The sequence below is a fragment of the Phyllostomus hastatus genome, unplaced genomic scaffold, assembly GCF_019186645.2.
Source record: "Phyllostomus hastatus isolate PE091 unplaced genomic scaffold, TTU_PhHast_1.1 phas_contig_17, whole genome shotgun sequence".
Taxonomy (NCBI): domain Eukaryota; kingdom Metazoa; phylum Chordata; class Mammalia; order Chiroptera; family Phyllostomidae; genus Phyllostomus; species Phyllostomus hastatus.
In genome coordinates, this window is record NW_025333664.1 from 34,513,332 (window position 1) to 34,527,440 (window position 14,109).

Sequence of the window (14,109 nt, forward strand, 5' to 3'; positions counted from 1 at the left end):
GACAGGATTTTGAGTAAATGGTAACATACTAAAATGGTATTTTTCTTTATAAATGTTGTATTCCAAATTTCTACGGGGGGTTACTAGTGAAAATATATCAACTATATACTATATAATTTTCCCATCAATGACTTCTTACTTTTCTGTGTTTGTTAGTGTTTTTACCTTCATAGAAGAGCCAAGTCATGTGCCAAATATCCCCTCACTCCTACTTGGAATATGTGTTTATGTTAAATAAGGTTCTTTGTGTGTAGCGGTGTTTGGAGTGGTTCTCCCTGTGACTCAGAGAGCCTGAGTAGTAAAGGTCACTTCATTTCTAAGATTATGTGGCCCAATGTTTAGAAATATTGGTCATCTTCCTTATTAACACCACACTACCTTTGTGATAGAGCTAATCAATACCATCCTGAGAGTCAACAGATTATCGATTACTTTCACACTTGTATCTGTCCTTAAACTGGGAAATAAGACCTGGTTTCCTATTGATTCACTACTACTTTATATATTAAAACCCATATCAGAAATTCTTCAGCTCCGAGATTTCTGAAGAGAGATAACCTCAGAATCACTAAATATGTCCAAATAAAATGGTGGCTATAGTGTATGGATTGACACTATGATAATTTTGTTTAATGTGCTTGTTCTTATTGACATCTCTCTAAATAAGTAACTCATTCAGCTTAGTTCAGAGTTATTGAATAATTATACAACATCAGACACTGAGCTATAAAGATCAATAATACCAATAGATGTGCTTGAGGAATTCCATGATTGAGCATTTCTTGGAGCTAATGCATGACTTTCCTGGGCATCCCAGGGTAAGTGAGCCTTTGCGAGACCAGACATCTAGACATGAAAAGTCAACAGGACTTGATACAGAATCCAAATGAGCTGAGATACTGAGGGCCTGACATACAGTCAAGTCACTGTACACAGCCTACTGAGCATGTCTTGTAAAAAAAATCATCCACCATGATAGAAATTGCCAGACTGGAATGGCAGTGCTACTTCTAAAGTCACACACAGGGATTCTTGGTGGATATATTCTGTTATTTTTCTATATTTAGAAAGATTTAATGATTTATATTAAACATAAAGAAAAGCAAGAAAGCAATACAAAATTGAGTAATAATAGTTTACATTTACATGTTATTTTATATTATTTCATTGTACTTTTAAAAGCCCTTATGTTTTAAATTATTTTTGTATACACATTGTGTATGTTCATTTTCCCTTTTCCTATCCCTGAGAAATGTTTTTCTTTCTTATCAATTTAGTTCATTCATTTTAGAGTCATTAACAATCCACAGATGTGGTTTTGTAGAGAGAGAATGAAAAGGGAGCTCATTACATTCTGTTTGGGTCATTTCCCCTCTATATTTAATAATTCCATGACAGTTTGACAGCAGAGACTAGCTCCTCTCTGTCCTCTGTGACAGTGGGTTTATCATTATGAGGGCACTAGAGCCAGTCATCCAGCCACCAGTGAGAATATCTTCGTGCATCAGCAATCTGTTTAGAAAGTGCTATTGTGTGGATTACACACACACTTGGTAATTTTGGACTGGTCTTTGCTTCTTTGTTGCTTTCTAAATTAGTCTATTCATAAATGCTCATATTTGAATTAAATATACTTATAGTCTATATTCTGGACTCATCCTGATTGTTGGAATGATAAGCCTCAGATGTTTAGTTTATGGCTTGGATGTTTTTGATAATTTATTTTGATGTAAAATATCCAATATTTCTTTTCAAAAGTGATCTGAAGAGTGAAAAAATATTGGCTGATAGTTCTTTAAAGGCTATTATAAGGAAATGACTTAGGAACTGGACTAAGGACTGTGTATATAATTGACCTTTTGGGACTTTCTTTTGTAGAATATTGGAGATTTGGGGGGTTCAGAATAAAATTTAGATTTCTATAGATTTTTGGCAGCTTTTCAAGTTTTGAATGTTTCTTTTTATGCTCTGATCATTCTTACCAGATGGTCAGCTTCATAGGCACGAGGTTTGTCCATCTCAGTCACACAGTTCTAGTGTCAGTATCTAGCAGACTGTCTCCTAAGTATGTGCTGAATTAATGTAAATGAATAAGTGATCAAATGAATGAATTGTTTCAGACCTTTTCACCTGGAAAATAGATTTTTTTTATTGCTGCTTCTACTTCTAAATCTTTCCTTCCCATGATTCACTCTGCTTAGTGCTGGTAGATAAATATTCCCAAATCCAGAGTCCTTATAATTGTCTGCAATGCTCTAGATGTTGTGATCCTACTTACCTCTCTGACATCATCTCCTGCCCTCCTCTCCCTCACTCAGAAAACCTGCTTTGCTGATCTTTACTGCCTATGTATTAACATTCCCTCTGCCTGGAGTTCTGTTCTTCCGACACCTACAAGGCTTGCTCCCTCACCTACTTCAAACCCTTGATCAAACATAACTTCACATGCCATCCTAATCAACTTGTTTATAATTGCTTCCTTTAATTTACAATTTTATAACATTTACTTTTTAATGTATTTTTCCATTACCATTTACCCCCCTTATACTTTCTTCCACCTCCACTCTCCTGCGCAATCACCACACTGTTGTCTGTGTCCATGAGTTTTTTCCTACTTTGCTCATCCCTCCACCTCCCCAGAACTTCCCCATCCCCACTCCCACTATTCTCCACCCCAAGCAGTGAGCCTGTTGTCTATGAGTCTGTTTTTTTTTTGCCTGTTAGTTTAGTTTGTTCATTAGGTTCCACATATGAGTGAAATCATATGGTGTTTGTCCTTCCTTCTCTGGAAGGAAGGTCTATTTTACTTAGGTCTATTCATGCTGTCACAAAAAGGAAATTTTTCTTCTTTTTTACAGCTGAGTCATATTCCATTGTGTAAATGTACCATACTTGTTCCATCCACTCATCTACTGATGGGTACTTGGCCTACTTCCAAATCTTGGCTATTGTAAATAATGCTGCAGTGAACATAGGGGTGCTTATATTGTCTTGAATTAGTGCTTTAGGTTTCTTCAGATAAATTCCCAGAACTGGAATCTCTGGGTCATAAGAGAGTTCCATTTTTAATTTTTTGAGGTAAATCCATACTGCTTTCCATAGTGGCTGCACAAGTCTGCATTCCCACCAACTGTGCAAAAGGGTTCCCCTTTCTCCACATCCTTGCCAACAATTGCTATTTGTTGATTTATTGGTGATAGCCATTCTGACAAGTGTGCGGTGATATTTCATTGTGGTTTTAATTTGCATTTCTCTGATTAGTGATGTTGAGCATCTTTTCCTATGTCCACTGGCCATCTATATGTCCTCTTTGAAGAAGTGTTTATTTGGGTCCTCTGCCCATTTTTTAATTGGACTGGGTTGTTTTATTTGTGTGTGTGTATATGTGTTGATTAAAGTTCTTTATAAATTTTTGATATAAATTTTTTTATATATAAATTTTGGGTGAGGGGTTACCTCATCAGAGGTATCAGCAAATATGTTCTCCCATTCAGTGGGTTGTCTTTTAATTTTGTTGATGGTTTCCTTAGCTGTGCAAAACCTTTTTACTCTGATGCTATATATTTTTTTAAGATTTTATTCATTTATTATTTTTTTTAGAGAGGGAAGGGAGGGAGGGAGATAGACAAAGAGAGAGAGAAACATCAATGTGCGGTTGCTGGGGGTTATGGCCTGCAACCCAGGCATGTACCCTGGCTGGGAATTGAACCTGGGACACTTTGGTTCCCAGCCCACGCTCAATCCACTGAGCTACGCCAGCCAGGGCTGATGATGCTATATTTTTAATTAATTGCTTATGCACCACTTAAATTTAAATACACAGTATTATTTACTTATTTATTTTGTTTATTGTCTGTCCCACCACCACCACCAGAAGGAGGGCAGAGATTTTTTTTTCTGCATCTTTTTCATTTATTACTATGCCCATGCAGCTTAGAAAAATGTTTGACACAGAATAGGGGTTCAGAAATGTTTATTGAATGAATTAATAAAATATAACTCAACTCCTCTCAAAATTCTCACTAGGTTTTTCCTTAAGAATAAACTTGTTAGCCTTATCTTTGGCCTTCCGTGACTTATGGCCATATTTTGAACTATTTGCAACCTCTTACATGGTCTGAATTGCTCACAATGGAGTGTCTGTGAGTGGGGTGTGTGTTTGGGGCTATCTAGAAAGCTCTTTCTTTATTTCATCACTATTGTCCTCCAGATTCAGCTCAAATTTTACTTCTGCAATAAGGCAAGTCTTACTTCATCAACTGAGCTAAAAGTTCTTTCTTTTTCTTTCAATATTCAGAATGCTGTATGTGAACTTTCAGAGGACACTTTTCATGTGCTACTTTTTATTGTTATCTGTGCGAACATTCTGCTTTTCTAGCAGCCTCTTGTACATAATGGGTGCTAAAGAATACTAGGGAAGTATCTATCAAATGTGTTAATTGTTAAAAGTGGAAGACTGGTTTGTAATTAATTGGAGGTGGGAGAATGCAAAAGAAAATGTGTACTAGTGTTCCTAAAAAAGATGAAATTAGTGTCAAGTGTCCACTGTGTTTTTTATCATATTTTAACATATATTTAATTTCAGTCTCTTGTATAAGAAATGTATTCTTAATGGGATTTCTTCTAAATGTGAACAAATAAAAATAAAGAAATTATATAAACTTTATGCAATGCTTTTCATCATAGCCAACATGTCTATTTTATTTCTTGAGAATGCTTCACTTTTAGGCTTTAGGGCAGAATAATCATCAAAGATAAATGGAAAAAAATATTAAACCTGTGCACATAAAATGGTGGAAACTGTTTCTTTTATTCCTTCTATTTACTCTTCAGAATATGTGAAAGGGCAATGTTAGCATCAAACTCAGAGTTTTTCATTAATAATTTGAAAGGAAATTCTAGGGTGAGAGACCATAACATGCTATGTTTGAATATCATAGAGCGGTACAAATCAGAGTCCTTATTCTGTTCCCAGGTGCAATAATAATCAGATGATAGTAGCTTAAAAGGTGCTGTTGATAATAATTAGTACTTCTCTTGTGCCCTTCATCAAGAAATCATAGTACTTTGAAACATTAGCTCATCAGCCCTTTTGAAATTTCTGTGATGAAGGAATATGACAAGTATGATATTTTCTTACAACACAAAAAAGAAATTCAGGTACAGAGAGGTTAAATTTTTTCCCAATATAAATGAACAAACAAAACAGAAACAGACTCATAGATACAGAGAACAGACTGGTGGTTGCCAGAGGGAAGCAGTGTTGGGGTCTGAATGAAAGGACAAAGGAACTGAGAAGTACAGACTGGTAATTATAAAATAGTCGTGGGGACTTAGAGTATGGCATGGGGAATATGGTCGATAATATTGTGATAACTATGTATGGTGTCAGTTGGGTGCGGGAGGTGTGTCTGGGGGAGAAACTTTGTGAGGTATATAATTGCCTGGCCACAATGCTGAACACCTGAAGCTAATACAAAATAATTATGAAGATACACTGTAATTGAAAAAAAATTTAATTTATTAAAAAAATTTTTTTGCCCTGGCTGGCGTAGCTCAGTGGATTGAGTGCGGGCTGCAAACCAAAGCATCACAGGTTCAATTCCCAGTCAGGGCACATGCCTGGGTTGCAGACCATGGCCCCCAGCAACCGCACATTGATGTTTCTCTCTCTCTCTTTCTCCCTCCCTTTCCTCTATAAAAATAAATAAATAAAATCTTTTTAAAAAAAGGACCTGGAAAATGAAAATGTATTCATCTAAAAAAATTTTTTTGTCCTCAAGAACAAAATAAGTCCATATTAGAGGCACAACGGTGACCATGTGTTACTGAGCTAGGGAGAGAGTCTATGGCAAGTGTTGTCTGTGCCTGCTGCCTGTTTTTATAACTGGAGTTTTATTGGAAAACAGCCATACCCATTTGTTTACAAATCATGTATAGCTGATTTCATGTGACAGAATTGAGTAGTTGCACATATATGACCACAAAGTCTGAAACATTTATTATATCAGGCCCTCTACAGAAGAACTTTGCTAATTCCTGGTCCATGGCAATATCCTCTTTTTGTAATGTTGGAAGCTGAGACTGAGAGAGCTTACATATTTATTGAATTTTATTGGGTGTATGTAACTTACTTAGATTACTACTTACAACAGTGAGACTGAAATACCTGCTGTTTATTAGTTGGGACAGTCCTTATGTCTGTTGCCTCAAACATCACCTTGGGAATATTGTCTAAAGCCTTTTAAAGTTTTCAAATTATAGGGCTAACTTGAAAAGAAATTTTCACAAAAAATGTTTTTTCCCAATAGGTTCAGGACCAGAAAATGAATAAGTTTCTGAAGGGAGAGTTAATTCAGACAATCAGAATATGAGACAATAAATCTTTATTCTTTGTTTCCTCAAGGCATGTAAGCTAATGTGTTCAAAGGGAGCCTGTAGTCCTGAGGAAGCTCCCTTCCTAGGGTAGGTGACATATAAGATGGTTCTGATTGCCAGCTCAGGAATTCATGACCTGATTTCAGCCATTGTGGGCCTTATCAGCAGGTGTCTGATTGTGAAGGCAGCAGAGTGGGCACGCTACTGAGAGTATGACTCCACCAGTGTTTGATGGAGACCTGAGGACCCTCAGGAGCCCCTTCCATAATTAAGTTACTTATATTACATAAAGAGGAAAAGGGCTTTTTGAAGAACATAAAACCATCTTCCTTTCTGGAGAGGGAGAGGGTATTGTTCCTCTTAATATCAACTCTGATTGGCTCATTTTCCTGAAGTGCTTTAGGAACTTCATTTCGATTTGAAACAATTTCTCTATGATTACCACCCCTTTCATTTATATTAAGCAGCTTCATACATTTTATCTTCTTAGTGATCCTTATGATGATATGGAAGGAAGAAGGGTAGGGAGATGGTACAACCCAGAGCAGTGGTTCTTAAAAGGTGCTCAGTAGCAGTGTCACCAGGGAATTTGTTAGAGATGCAAACTCTCGTGCTCCACCCGTCTAGTGAATCAGAAGCTCTGGTTTAACGAGCTCTCCAGGTGGCTGCGGTACATGCTCAGGTGTGAGGACCACTGACCCAGTAGTGGTGTAGTCCTGAGCAGAGTCCTTGCAGTTTGACTTCTTGTCCTATATCCCTTTGCTACACAATATAGTCATCCTATTGGGTCACAGGTACAGTTTTGTTTGAAGAGAGCTCTGACATTGTCTTATTTTCACATTTAGTAATGATATCAGTATTTATATTTATTTATTGCCCATTTTTTTAAACAGAATAACCTTTAATAGAGCAGAATTCATATTGGTCTCATTTACCCCCAGTGTCCTTAGCACCTGACATAATAACCATCACAAAGTGGGTGGCTCTTGATATGTATTTACTGGAGAAATTAATGAAAGCACTGTGTTCGTCATAGTCATAGCTGCCACTGCAGGAACCAGCCAAGAAGACACTCAGGTAGGGAAGGTGATTCCAGAAATCCGCAGAGCTAGTGCTGTTGCCATGCGCAGCCTCTCTGTTCTGCTCTCAGCAAGCATGCTGTTCGTTCAAGACTCCAGCAGTATAGGAGGTCACAGGGGCAAAATTCGCTTATCTTGTCCACATTGCATACATATAGTACAATTAGATCATTTCTTTCCTTTTCTCTTTTTTATCTGGCCTATTGTGGTAGCATAAATTCCCTCCCCCAGTGGCTTTGTGATGAAATAACTAAACAATGCTAGTAATTAACAGTGTCTTCAAAAAATATCTCCTTTTTGGAAGCAACTGGTGTTTACATTGTTGTATTTTGGCTGAATGTAGAATAGATGCCTGTGTTTGGCTTGCATTATTTGACATCTTAGCAGGCCTTGGCAGGGCAATGTCTATACCTTCTTTTTTCTGAGAGATCAATAGGAAATAACAGTGTAAATCAATTCTGGGTAATAATGTAAATGGGCTCTTGAAGGAAGATCCTGCTGTGAAATAAGTAGTTAGCTGTGACACTGGCATTAACCACTGTGGAGCAATCAGCTTTTGGATGTATTTAATCAGAGTTATCAGCTAAGATTAAAAAGAGAGTTACTGTTGTACCGGGATAATCATTTTAAGGATTTAAAATATGAATATGTGAAGGTGTTTTCATAAATTAAAGCCATAGAATTACTTTGAGTAATTTAGGATGCTTTGAGGCCAGACACAAGCAAACAGGAAAGGTTAATCTCAGAGCCACAGTATTTAATGTGCAGGAATTACAGAAGACATTTACTGAAATAAGTAGTGAATGCTGAGTTAAATGAAGATTTTCACCCACTGCTAAAATATCCCTTGAACTATTACTAGCACAGACAATTTGATTCAAAAGTGGGCATCACAGAACAATTTGCAATGTATTAATTCTCCTTGCAGTTAATCACTAATCCTACGATTAAATATAAGACTACTTTGAGGTTTGATTTAGAGGTGTGTCCAGTTGAAAATATTGATGGAGCCAAGCTCTGTACTAAGAATGAAGCAAGACTCTGAAACAAGAATACTATATGTCAAGACAGCAGGTCTGAGGAGCTCTGAATGCAGACATCCTAATTAGTAAAGTCCCCTAAGCTCTGGGCCTGAGTTATCACAGCCATGATTGTTTGGAGGTGGTAACGTCCAAGTTCACCGCAGGTGAATTTGTTATGGAACATACACAGAAGCACTTCTTAGTAATGTAAGACATATCATAAAAATTTATGGCTTTATTATTACTGGAAATTACTTAGCACACTTCATTTACTTGTTTAACCAATGTTTATTGAGTGCTTACTCTGAGTTAGTGTGCTCCTCTAGAATGTAGAAGACAATAGTGAAGAATACAGCTAAGGTTCCAGTCTGATCTTAGGTTCTAACAGAGAGAGGCAGATAATAAACATATTCACATAAAACAGAGAACCTTAGATAATGGTAAGTACTGCAAAGAAAAGAAAGCATGACAATAAAATGAGGAGTGGAGGGAGGGGGCTACCTTTTCTATGGTGGTATGGCAAGGCCTCCCAAAGAGGTGATATTTGAAGGAGAACCATTCTGCTAACTGGGAGAAATCCATTACAGACAGGGCACAAGAACTTTTGCCACTGGGTTAAAAAACAAAATCACCTGTTTTGATGAGATAGTTCATAAAATTTTCAGTTGTTCATCCTTGATACAAATATTCTACTTCAGTTCTGACATGTAGAATTTTAATTTTAGTCTGTTTTTTTTTGCGGGGGGAGGGAATGGAGGTAATGCTGCTGCTGCTGAAGTGAACAGGAATTTTAGCGATCTCCTCACCTGACCTCTCAGTTTTACAGTTAAGGAAACCGAGGCCCAGAAAAGATTATTTAATCTTTCGCAGGGTCATATGGTAAAGGATAGAGCCAAGACAAGAGCCTGGGCATCTTGACTCATGGTATTGTGCTCCTTCGGCTAAAAAGTATTGCCTTTCCTGGAGTCTCTTTGATCATACTAACTCTCTTATAAAGGGGTATTGTGGGAACTTAGTCAACTATTAAGTGAGATGATGTACACGAACATACTTTTGAAATTTCTATTTTCATATGGAACTTTACTATTAATAGTAACTTTAGATGAATTACATATGAATTAATTATGATGCCAGGAGCTCCACTAAGTATAGTTTATGACAATAATCCATTTGAACACATGCAGCAGTGACTGGTGTCTGAGAAAATATGGAAGTCACAGATACCAATTAAGGAAAATCCTAACCATCCTCAAGACACAGACATTTCTCCCTGCTTCCTTCCAATACTTATAGAAAAGGGAAACTCTTTAAAAGTCATTTTGAGAACTTCATATGACTGCTTTATTGGTTTGAAAGATGTACTGCAAGTCCTTTTATATTTCTTCCCCTTTTATATATATGGCCTGTATTTAATGACCCCTTTCAGTGAATGGAGTATGTCAGAGTAATGGGAATTATGGGGAACAAGGCTGTGGCTTCCATTTTTGGTACCCTTTCTCACTTTCTCTCCCTCTCAAATCACTCATTACTTTCCTAGGGCTACCATAAAAATTACTACAAACTGGACAGTTCTGGAGGTCAGATATCTGAAACAAAGGTGTCAGCAGGTTACTTTCTAGGGGAAAACCCATCCTTCCTTCTTCCAACTTTGGTAGCTCCAGGTTTTCCTTGGCTAATGGCAACAGAATTCCAATGTTTGCCTCTGTTCTCTGCATCTCTCTGTATCTTTTTCCCTTCACAGTAGGTAGTGATATGTGTTTCATTAGTTCTCTTGAAAGGATACTTGTCATTGGATTTAGGGCCTGCCCTAATCCAGGATGCTCTTAAGGACTTGAGATCATTTACTCAGTTATATCTGCAAGGACCTTTTTTCAAAATAAATTCATATTCACAAATTCTTGGGCTCAGGACATGGACGTATCTCTTTGGATGTCACCATTCAGCCCACTCCACACTTCCTCTAGGTGAAGTCAGCTTCCATGTCATGAGGCAGCCCTGAGAAGAGAAAAACCAACTACTATGTTGTGAAGGAACTCAGACAACCTCTGAAGAGGCTCATGAGGTGAGGAACTGAGGTCTGCCTGCAGCAATGTGAGTGAACTTGGAAGCAGAGCTCCTGAGATGTGCCAATAGCCATAGCAGTGAGCTTGGGAGCATGTCCTCCAGTTGCAATCCAGCTTTCAGTTCTCTACAGCCTGGCTGGTTGTTTTCCTGCAGCATCATGAAAGACCCTGAGCCAGTACCACCCACTTCAGCCACTCTTGAATTCCTCACCTGCAGAAGAAATTGAGAGATCACGAATGTTTGTTAAGTTTGGGAGGGTTACTATGTAGCAATAGCACTAATGCAGCAGGTATAGCCAGAACTTTATTAAGCAGTGTAAGGAACCCACTGGCAGAGTGGTTGGTGTCTGCCACATTTTCTCAGCATGACCTGCCAGGCCAAGGGACAGGCCAAGGTACTGGGTCCCTTCACATTTCCAGGACATGTCCTACCTGTTGTTTATTTTAAAGCAGAATAAAATTTGGGGTAATGTTGTACCTTGTCAGTTATCTTAAAATCAAAAAATGCCACCACACTCCTTCATCATACTGCTACCAAAGACAGCACACCAGATTGGAAAAACTGTTAACAATGTAAACTTCAGTCATTTTTGCATTAAAATAAAGATTAGCTGATTAGGGTCAAATGGAATCCAAAGTCCAGCTTAGTGAAGAAATACTGGGAAGAAAACAACACAAACCAAAACATATAACAGTGTTATTGTTTACCTCATATTCCTTTCAGTGTTTTTATTCTTTGCACTTGCCACTCACAGGCTCTTTACCAATAGGAACTGCTGTTTTTATTTTGAGGGGAAAAATTAATTCAGCTCCTCTCCTGTGTGGATGCTGCCAGTGAAGTGAAGTAGAGGTAACTGCTATTTACGTAGCAGTGGCAGTGCCCTTCCATACATCTGCTGCGCCGGCTCGTGCGTTTCCTATTAGCTCCTTCATTTTTCAGAACCGCATAGAATTCGCTCCATTTCTAATCATATGCTATTTGTGAAATCCCTAATTTCCTAAGCTTTCTTCTTCCTACCTGTGACATTTGAGGAAAGATTAATTCCCCCTCTGTGTTTATTCTGCTTAATGAAGATAATCAGAAACAACCTCAACTGTATTTTTGTAGATTCTCTTTCAAATTGTGTGTGCACTGTATTTAGAATTCAGTTACCCATCTGAAGGTGTGAGGGGGGCAAAGGGCTATTTTAGAAATCCCTTGCATTTACAGGCACTCAGTTTTGGCTTCCCACATCACGGCACATGATACCAAGCTGCTGTCTTTCCTTACATGGCCAGGAGGTTTTGTTCTCATTTTGATGTTACGCCTATACTTAGGTACGTCATATGCATACACATATACATGACATTTTTCATGTACTCTATTAGAAACATTATCTCATTGTGGTGAGCACAGATCCTTTCTGTATTATGTTTATGAGGATGGAATTCAGGCCTTTTTTTTTTCAATTTGTGGAGCTATTTTGGGGACAGAATTCTGGGAAGCTTGTGTTTGTGGGTGACTTGTTGGGTCTAGAATGGAGGGCCATAAGGTTCTCCCAGGAAACCTATAGTGAGGCAACTAGAGGGCTGCCAGAGGAAAGCTGACTGGTGTGCTGGCCTGGCTACCAGTATGGGTCCCTTCACATTTCCAGGACATGTCCTACCTGTTGTTTTAAAATTAATAAAAATTATCTTGGTTATCTTCCTCCTAATAATATTCACTGCTGGGTAGATGTGAAAAATGATGAGAGACCCCACATCAAAGTGTATGTATGGAGAATGGTCAGGCATCCATATGCAGAATATTGCATCATTATGAGATTGCTCACATAGCTATGACAGAGAGAGAGGTGGCATTTAGAGAACTACACATTGACAAAGAGCACTTATCTCAAACCTTTCCTACATTCTCTGTTGTCTCCCATAGCAGTGTTTCTCCATATACCAGATGAGCCAGTTGTCATGGCACCAATCCTATTACCTTAAACACATTAATATTACAGTTCAAGCAACATCTTATTGTTTATGCCTATTTTGACAGTAACCATCACACAACAATTTTTCTCTCTTATTTTCCTTTTTACCATTTTGTTAAGAAGTGATGGCAAATATTTTAAAGCCTGTAGGTGAGATGTTTTATTTATTGTTCACCATGTTTTTTTTAAATGACTTTTTATTCATTAGTGTTATTGAGGATATACATTTGGGAACAATGGAGCTTTCTGTAAGAGTCTCACAGTTACAACACTTTAAAGCTAGGGAAAAATCTAGAAATCACTCTTTTAGCAACTGAAGGCAGCTTTTGCCATTAAAAACCAGGTGAGGATTTTTTTATTCTTGTTGTTTAAGACAGTATTTTTTGCATCTAACAATCTGTCTGGTACATAGTTGGTAGTGATATGTGTTTCATTCATTCAGCAAACACTGATTGGTTCCTGAAATATGTGCCAGGCACTTCGCTTGTCTTTGGAAAAGAATGATGTGCAAAATGGACAGGGACCACACCCTTGGGGAATTGGGTTGGGTTGAGTTGAAATGAACCAAGTGACTTGCCCAAGATCACACAGATATTTAAGTGATAAAACCTTGCCAAGAATCTGTATGGCCAGATTCTCAGTTTATGGTCCTTTCTTCTTTATCATAGAGATTTTATTTGGATAATAAAAAGATCTGGTGATATTTCCCTTCTTTCCTCATGCATGTTTCCTTGTAGTTATTTCATGCAGTGACTGGGGAAGTGGTCACTAGGTTCCAACACATTTGTACCCTGGGGTATAGGGGAGGGACAAGGTCTGCCTCTCTCTGTCTGCTATAGTGCACGATTCTGAGAAACCTTATTCTTCCTTGGCTCTTGGGGCATGTGTCTTTCTTGACTGAGGTTTGGTGTAACAGCTGCCTGATATTTTCTAATGATAAATGGAGCACATTCTTGTAATTCCTATGGAAGAGTTTTATGTTGCACAGTATTTAAGAGTAGATATAGTGATTTGTAAATGTTTTTCAATAATTAATATAATCTTATATCCATGTTTTAGGGACAAAAAAAAACCTTTTGGGTCTCCAGTCCCTAAATCCCTAGATCACAATGTTAAACATGTGTTGTTATACATTATAGAAGCCAATTAAACATAATCTAATTCATTACATATGGTTTTATTCTGCTTATTTTCCTTAGCTGCATCTCTTAAAAAAAAAAAAAAGATTGGCACCTATCTGTCAAAGCATCTGTACCAAGTTATATGTCCCAGACATAAAACACGTGGGCAGATTTCTGATGGAATCCTTGCTTTATTGCCTGGTGTTGTATAGCCTCTCCACTTTTGGGTTTCCTTTTGCTGTTTTTTTCTTAATGCTGTGTAGCTTCCTTTCAAGTTTTTGTTATTTTTTTTATTAATTTTCGACATAGTCAACTTTAAAGATAGAATTTGGGACTTCCTGAAGTCAGAATCATTTGGGTATTCTTCCTGTCTGGAACTTTCTTTTGATTGATATCCACATCCCAAAAAAGAGTTACGAAAATGGACTTTGAAGCCCATCGTTCCTGGTCAAATTCAAGCCCTGGTTTTGGGCAAGAGGTGAAGTTTC

The 14,109-nt window shown here is 37.7% G+C and overlaps 1 protein-coding gene across 1 annotated transcript in view; it reads left to right on the forward strand.

Moving 5' to 3' along the window:
- Positions 1-14,109, forward strand: part of MACROD2 (mono-ADP ribosylhydrolase 2) — a 2,133,612-nt gene that overhangs the window by 724,109 nt on the left and 1,395,394 nt on the right. The window lies entirely within an intron of this gene.